Raw genomic sequence first — 8,301 nt, 5'->3', positions numbered from 1 at the left:
GGTCACAAAGAGTTGGGCATGTTTGAGTGGCTTTCACTTTCACTTTCCTGTCCTTTATTCCTGGGTTGTTCAACAGCCCTGTGCATTTGGCCTGCCTTAGTCATGGGGCTGTGCTCCCTTGGCCAGAGACCACCCTCCATCAGAGATACAGGAAGCCATCATCATGAGGAGTGGCATTGTACGGCCGTACCAGTAGGGTCAGCCCTCTCTAGCTCCTTAGCATACCTATCCCTCCCATCAACATCCTCCACCACCACTGAGGCCATCTTCTACAAGGTCTGCAAGTCCTCATTTGCCTCAGGAAGCCTTTCCCAATCCCTCCACCCAGAAACAGGGCATGCCTCACTCCTAGTGAAGAGACAGATGCACAAGCCCTGCTGGAGGGGCAGAGAGGGACGCGGCTCTGAGGTCACGATGTGAGCAGGGGGATGGGAGGCTCATTCCCTGCACAAGGGCCAGGGCTGCCTCCTCTCCTTCCTCCCCATCCTCTGCAGGCTGCAAACGTTGGCTCTCCACAGCTCACAGGACGTTCATGCGAATTATTATAATTCCTCTCTTCATCGAAAGAGACTCTGGCGCGGTTGTCTAAGAGTCACTGATGAAGCTGACGTGAAAAATTCAGTAATTGGTTGCCAATATCCAATTACTCTGAGGTAATATGAAAGTGATGGGGAAGCCAGCCAAGAGGCCACGGCCCAGGACCGTCGAGCACACAGAGGCAGCGGAGGCTTGGCTCAGGCCCATGAGACTGGCCGTGTGCACAGGATAGACAGCAGATGGGGGGCACAGGGAGCCCCCACTTCAGATTCCTCCCCAGGCTGGCCCTTCGCTAGGAGAGCCTTTCCCTGGAGTCAGAAGCTGTTCAGGGCCCTCCAGGAAATGGACCTGCCTGAGGAGGGAGAGAGGAAATAAAGAGCATCACACTAGGGCCTTGGAGACCTGGGTGCCAGCCCCTCTGCTGCAGGCCAGATGCCTCATTCCAGCAGGTCTTTATGGCTCCCAGCAAAGCAGGAAGTGGGAGCCTGTCCCTGCCTGCCTTCACCCCCAGCTGTTAACTAGGTCTGAGGAAATAACTGATGTGAAGACAGGTTTGCAAACTGAGGTGTGGGAGGGATGAAGGTATGGGTGCTGCTCCTTTCTAAGCAAGATCTCGAAAGCTCAGGCCTGGGACAGTGGCCTCCAGGGAGCTGGAAACAGAAGAGCCCAGAACACACTCAGTAAGTGCTTGTGCAAGTAATTACAGTGGCCACCCCCACATACCCGAGGAACTTGCTGGGCTCCTGACCATCCCCCGAGGGCGGCCACCCCAGCCTGGGGGAAGCAGCTCAGAGCCCCGACGCCCACGTCCAGGTCAGGGGTGAGGTCAGGGGCTGCGCAAGATAAGGATGCACCCTTCTGTTGTCCCTGCATTGCATCATGTCTGCAAATAAAGGGAATAATTCAGTTTCCAGGACTCTTAACCTTTTCACTTGGCATAAATTGTGATCACCCAAATAAATACAGGCAAATCACATTAAAAACATATATATACGAAGCTCATTTATTCAAGACATTTTCCAACTCTGAAAAATACCTGTATCTTACCAAGAGGGAAAAAAAAAAAAAATACAAGCTCAATTCAGAGCTGCATGCATCCATTTCTGTCTCCGTTGGCGGCAGATGCGGGTGTTTGATTCTCAGTGGCCCTGATGACCTCATGTCCCACCTCAAACAGGTCAAAGGTCAAAGAAACCTTTTTTTTTTTCTTCTGCTCCAAATTGGCAGAGAAAGGGTGAGATGTATGAGCAGATCGTAATGTGGTGCCAGGAATGTTGGAGCAATAATCAATTGCAAATTATATCTTACCAAGTTAAGAGTCAAATGGAGGGGGCTGTGGCTGAATATTTTATCAAAGCAATTTAATAAGAATGTAAATGACCATCAACCTTTAAAGAGAGGTTTTTTAAGTGTCCTGGAGAGCTGCACCTCCTTGGCCACACGGGAAGTCTTTTCTCCGTTTAAAAAGAGTCAGGATTGGAGTAAGGCAGCGGCCTGCACCAGCATCCAGAAGGGTGCACTCTGGGCAGTGGTAGTGGCCCTGGGCCTTAACCCCAAGCCAGGACCGCATCCCTCTGGGATCTGATTCACAGGGACATGGGATCCGCACGCTCAGGGAACTGGTCCATGGCTCTCCTTCGGGCACAGTGCCTCTGCTGAGACCGTGGCCTCCCATTCATCACAGCTCGCTCGCTCGGGTTACAGAGAGGTCAGGCCTCACAAGAGGGCCACCCGGCAGGCAGACCAGGGCCCAGCCTGGGGAAGGGGACTGTTTGGCCCTCAGCCCTTTGAAATCCATGTTCCTCCATGATTCTCTACGGATGCTGTCCAAGGAAAGGCTCCCATATTTCTGAGAGCAGAGAAGAAATACTGCTGCAAAATACTATTCCTTGACATAGGTCAGTTCTGAGTGGACACAGGAGTCACATTTAAAAGGTGTGGGGAGGCTGAAAGAGCAGGCGAGGGTCCCCAGAGCACACAGGAGTCATGGGTTCTATCCCTGAATCAGGAAGGTCCCCTGGAGGAGGGCATAGCAACCCACTCCAGTATTCTTGCTTGGATAATCCCATGGACAGAGCAGCCTGGCGGGCTACAGTCTGTGGGGTTGCAAAGAGTCAGACACGACTGAAGCAACTGAGCACAGCACAATCTGTGGCTCAGAGGTGAAAACAATTTTAGCATCATGTCATCAACTAAACTTCATCAAGGATGCAGACTCTCCACTGTACTCACCAACCAGGAGAGCATTCAGGGAATTTGCACCCAGATAAGGGAAACAGAGCTTTCCACCTGATGGGTGGATGTGAAGATTCAACCAAGTAATCCTTGTAAAGCCCAGAAAAGTGCCTATAGCTGCTGGTTGCTGTTAGATTATTTTCAGCCCTTTTGTAACTTCTTAAAAGCCTAGCTACAGGGGGACAGGAGCTTGATGGGATGATAGGTGGATGGGGTAGGAAGTCCTAGAGGACCCTGCAAAGTTGCATCTGCTTCTTGCAAAACCAGAGCCTGTGCCCTTTTCAGGGAGATGGAACCTGAGAACATCCTTCTCAATGTATTTTCCTTGAATGTCCTCATCCTCCTGCACCAGCGATGGACAGTTTCAGGATCAGACAAGCCAGCACTAAGGGACTCCTATTTCCCTATTTCACCAAGATCACCCTTCTAGGAGCTACGCCTTCACAGGCTCCATTGCCTCATCTGTACCTGTCAGGGCCCTGCTGGAGCCCATGGGGTGGGAAACAGCCTTACCTTTGGGCTTTAATTACACCTGATTTCAGCTTCTGCTGAGTGATCACTCATCTTTCTCTAAACCTCCATTTTTCCCAGAACATTTCTTGATGTTATTAGAGCTGTCTATAAAATATGAATCCCAATTCCATGATAGTCATAAAAGCCATAAAATTCTATGTCTGCCATGAAAATATTACATGATTTATTTTTGTGTGAAGTACATATTAAATCTCAGTACTAGAATAGGACTTTGGCTCTTCAACATCACGAACTTTTAATAACACACACTTTGCCTTAAATTGCTATTATTTTAAGTTTCTTTCTTCATTTTACAATAGCTCCCAGTTCAAAATAGGATCAGAAAAAAGTCCTGGTCTTATTTATAGGTTAGAGTTAGTATTCATTGTAGCTTAAATTTTTTTCTCTTTTTATGGTGTTCATTTTGTTTTATATATGACACAATTTGTGTGCTTGATTTGTTTTTGTTTTATGCCAAGTGCCTTTGGAGAAATATCAGGTGATTAACCAAACCCCCTGACAATGGGTCTGATACCGCCATCTCCAGGGTCACTGGGTGGGTCTGCATAAATCCGTACAAGTAAACAAGTAGCTGGAATGGAGAGGGAGGGAATGGATTCAAAATGGGGCAGAGAAGGAGAAGCAAATATTGAGAACACCGCTTTCCTTTTTCCAAAGCCCCTAAACCAATACATAAGGATTTATCAAAGTTCTAGTATCTGGCAGTCAGCTAGACAGTGATGGGGCACATAGAAGGCAGAGGCTCATTAGAGAGATGAATTCACACATATGGACCAGCCGCAGGACACTGCAAGGCAGGGTTAGGCTACATGGCTCATCTTTGCATGTGTTGGGGAACCAAATGAAATGCAAGAATCAGATTTCGTCTTCAGCAAAAGGCAGGGTTTCAGTCAGTCTTGGAAGGACAAGAGTAATTTAAAGAGGAGAGGAGAGGAGAGGTGAGGACAATGTTTAACACAGGAGAAGCTAGCAGGACCCCAAATAAAGATGAAGCAAGATCAATGCCCAGATAAGCACAGCAGCAGTACAACCAAGCCCCAACTCAATCCCCAACTGGCCATTTTGCCAGCTTTTCTGCCCAAAGACCCACACCGCATTTCAAACAATACCAGGGCTGGAGGGAAGATTGATGTTCAGCCTGGAGGATACATGTGACATTTGGAATGAGTTGAAACTGATCTAAGAGATTTTCATTTCAAAAGATATCTGATATGATGTGTCGATGGGGTGTTTCACACACCTCATCAGAGTTCAAAGACTGCAGCCATCAGAATGGTGCTTCCAAGGTGGGAAGCAGATGTGTAGAACTGGAGCAGGAGGGGGTCTTGGCCTCTTCAGACTTGGCCCACCCGCCATCCGACATACCACTGGGACAAAGCCATGTGTTTGATCCAGACAGCCCTGGGGTCTGCAGCATCTTGGCATGGGTACAATGTATTTTTTGTATCCCCTTCTCTGACCCATTCTCTGAAATCTGCAAGTCCTTCCCAAGGCTCCCCAGGGTATAGTCATTCACTTGGAAGTCATCGGATGCTCCAATAAGATAACTAATGAGAAACTGCCAAATCCAGTTGTCTTGATTCTGTTGAGCACCCATCCATTTGACCACCTCCCTCCCCCATGGTACCTAGGCCTTAACCTGGGTTCCACATCAGACAAAACTTGGAGCAAAAGCCCATATGCCTCCTACGCTTGTTAGAAGATGCAAACCCAGGAAGCAGAAGTGAGGGCCAAGGGAACTGAGGGAAGCGGGAGGCAAAGCCAACAGGAACTGCACTCTCTAGCTACTAATATCTGAGTGCAACTGATTACATAGCCTTGGAGGATGGTTCCCCATCTGAGAACCATATACAGGGGTGGAATGGCAAGAGTGGAAGAATTTATCCACCTAGTGGTCAAAGCTGTGCTCCACAGGACATTAAGTCTCCCGTCCTCCTGGGCTACACAAACATAGGCAGTGAGGGGGCCCCAAGGCGTAAACAGGAAGTCGTTGGCATGTGGGTTAGAGGCCAATGCAATTGTGAGGTGCCAACAGGTGCCCCTGGGTGAAGACGGGGTAAGCCTCCAAAAGCTCCTCAAGAAGCAGCAGCCAGAATAAAGCAGTGAGGCTAAGAGGATCTGAAAGGTGCGTGAGAGATGTCTGAAATGGGCCCCCATGTCCCAGAGAACTAGCTATGCATCCACTCATTTTAATGGCCATGGGGCTATGTCAGCTTCTCCTTGCAGATTCCTCCTGTGGATTCACACTGGAGATCTTTTCACCCTCAGGCCATGCTTCTGGCAGAGGACATCAGAGGAACTGTGGGTGAAGTACCTGGAGCAGCTTAGAGAGTCTCTAGGCCTTGCACTTCAGGGAACAGCCAGCCAAGACAGCATCTACGATTTGCATGCACCAAAGAGTGTCCAGAAACCTGTTTGGCCTACGTGGCAACTTTTGCAGAATGCAAGAGAAAATTCCATCTCACAATCATAACCAATGAGCCTTCTTTCAATATGAAAGCATCTACAAAATCAATCCCACAAATTAAGCAGATAAATCCTAATGTTCATTTTTGAAATCATGTAGCATCAAATAACATATTTTATATTATACAGAGAAGACCCAACTTGATTTGGGGAGTTCTTTGCAAATTGGATAATGCCACCACTTCAATTAAAGTAATAAAAGTAACAGGAAGATAAAATAAGCTAAAATTGTTCAAAAGAACTAAAGACTGAAATAGAAAATGCATATACCTCTAGTCTGACGTTTTCCAAAGAATCGTTCTCGAGTGAGTGGCAGTTGAAAGGACGAAAGATAGAGGCATCTGGAAAAATATTAAGAGTTTTGTGAAAGAAAATCAATCAAGGAAGATATACAAACCTGATTAGGAAAAGAAAAAAATGTATGCTGTAATATATGGAGCAGCCTGTGAATGGGTGGCTAGTTCCTGCAAGATTAGAGAAAATACCGGAGGTTGGAACTTCCTTTCCTTCCACTCTGCGCTTAGCATCACCCACCTGGAAGCTTCTTGCCCAGCTCCAAGCACTTTGCTGAGAAAGAATATTTTTGCTGCTAAATGATTTTGGTCCCCAACGGCTCCTGCAACCAGTAGTTCTGAAACAGGCGACCTCACTTGAGAACGGATGGATCACAGCATTGACATTCAAGAGGGCCTTGTGCAAAGCCCACGCCCCACCGCACTGTCTGCTCCTGGGATTTTGAAAACGTTCTGGCTCTAAAATGGAAAGTTGGGGAGAGAATAAAGGTTCCAAGGCTGTGAGGTGCTCCTTTGGCAGGGAGGCCTGCTTTTGTTCCTAGCTGGAGGAGGGAATGTCTAGGATAAAGCATCACATCACTTAGCTTTGAAGTTGTAAATCAAGAAGGTGCCAGAGAAACAGCCTGCCAGGCCAAGAGGACAGAGTGGGTGCTGGTTTACAGGAAACCTGGGACTGGCTGATGGCTCTCAGGCTTGCAGGGCAGGAAGCAGGAGCAGACAGCAACGCCTGGCATCAGGCCTCCACTCCAAGGCTAGCAGAGCATAGCCGCTGGAAAAATCGCTCCTGATAAGATGGCCTCTGCCATTACAAGAACCACCTGCTACCAAATGCCAAGCAGCTGAGTTAGTGGGCACGGGCAGGTGTGTGGCTGATTCACCTGACCCTGCCCTGCTGCTGATGGAAGCTTCACTCTGCTTCAACTTTTGCGCTGGCTGAATTCCGTGGGCCCTTTGCTTTAGTGGGATATTTTGATATCAAAATTCAATGAACAATATGAACAGATGTGGGAAATTAACACAAGATGTTGACAATGACTTTTGCCTTTGTTCAGCCAAAAACCGGAATACCCTTTCCTCCTTCATTTCCGTTTTTCATACTCATTAGTGTCTATCTAGGAAATAGTCTGATGGTTTGGTTTTGGTAACATGTTTATTTTTAACCTTGCATTCTTCTGCCCAGCATTCCTGTCGCCACCCCTTGGGCTGTTCATTACCTTGGAGGGAAGGTGGCCACTGCCCCCAGCACCAGACTGACTGGTGCAAAGTGGTGTCGAAATAGACACGGGAGTTGAGGATCTGCCTCTTATGCTCACAGTAAATTAAATGCATGTTAAAAGATTATCGCCTACATTTATCATAACAAGATTTTGCATTTATGTTTTTCTCTCTTTTTAAATAGGAATAAAGATCTCATATACCTTTTCTAATTTGTTATCTAGTATTTATTGTAGGAAGAGAGAGTTTTCTCTAATCACAACTCATTAAAGTCACATATTATTCACAATAACCCACCGCTAAAGACTCATCATAGTAGCAGGAAAGAATAAAAAAGTATTTTTAAAATGAAACTTCATTTTAAGCATTTCTGTTTGGAGACAGTCCAACATCTTAAAGAAAAGAGCAGAACGTGTATAATAAAATACCTTGGCAAAGAAAATTTGCCAGGAAAAAAAAAGAAAGAGAATAAATAATGCCAAGGAAAATCAAAATAACTTGCAAAAAAACAAAAAAAAGTAGGAACTCTGTGACCCAACTCATGTGCCTGCTTCTAAGTGTACCTTAGTGAGGAAAGAGGAGAGGAAAAAAAATCAGGCCAAAAATGTACCTACTCTTTATCTCTCTTATTTTTAATCACGGTTCCTTTGCATCTTCCAGCGCTGGATTCCAGCTCATAGATGTCTTGCAAGTAGAATGAAGGAATTGCTTCCCTCATGTTCCAGTCAGAAGTGATTTTCAGGGGATTATGATATGCACACAAGCCGACATGGTTCTCCCGAAAGTCACCCCACCCACAGCAGGCCACTGGGATGAGGGCGACCAACACTCAGTTTGCTGAGTGAGAGGATTCTGGCATCAGTTCTGTGGCATTTTCCACATGTTTAGCCTGAAAGAAGACATTTGTTTGGACTATATGCTTCTGTGTACTTTTTTAATGCAATAAAATTGACAGATGACTCCTTTTTGCAACAGGTTTGGAGAAAGGAAATGTGGTAGTGCTGCCCTCCCCTTTCTTCTT

At 46.6% G+C, this 8,301-nt stretch overlaps 1 long non-coding RNA gene across 1 annotated transcript; it reads right to left on the bottom strand.

The window, feature by feature from the left end:
- Window positions 1–656: 656 nt before the first annotated feature.
- Window positions 657–7,205, bottom strand: LOC123330449. Its single transcript, XR_006546412.1, has 4 exons — window positions 6,307–7,205; window positions 6,043–6,113; window positions 1,261–1,420; window positions 657–889 (listed from the first exon to the last, which is right to left on the bottom strand). It is a non-coding gene; the product is annotated as an uncharacterized LOC123330449 (long non-coding RNA).
- Between the last annotated feature and the right edge of the window lie 1,096 nt (window positions 7,206–8,301).

This window comes from Bubalus bubalis, chromosome 18 (assembly GCF_019923935.1).
Source record: "Bubalus bubalis isolate 160015118507 breed Murrah chromosome 18, NDDB_SH_1, whole genome shotgun sequence".
Lineage (NCBI taxonomy): Eukaryota > Metazoa > Chordata > Mammalia > Artiodactyla > Bovidae > Bubalus > Bubalus bubalis.
Note: the sequence above shows the minus strand (reverse complement) of the source record. Positions and strands in the feature narration are given on the sequence as shown.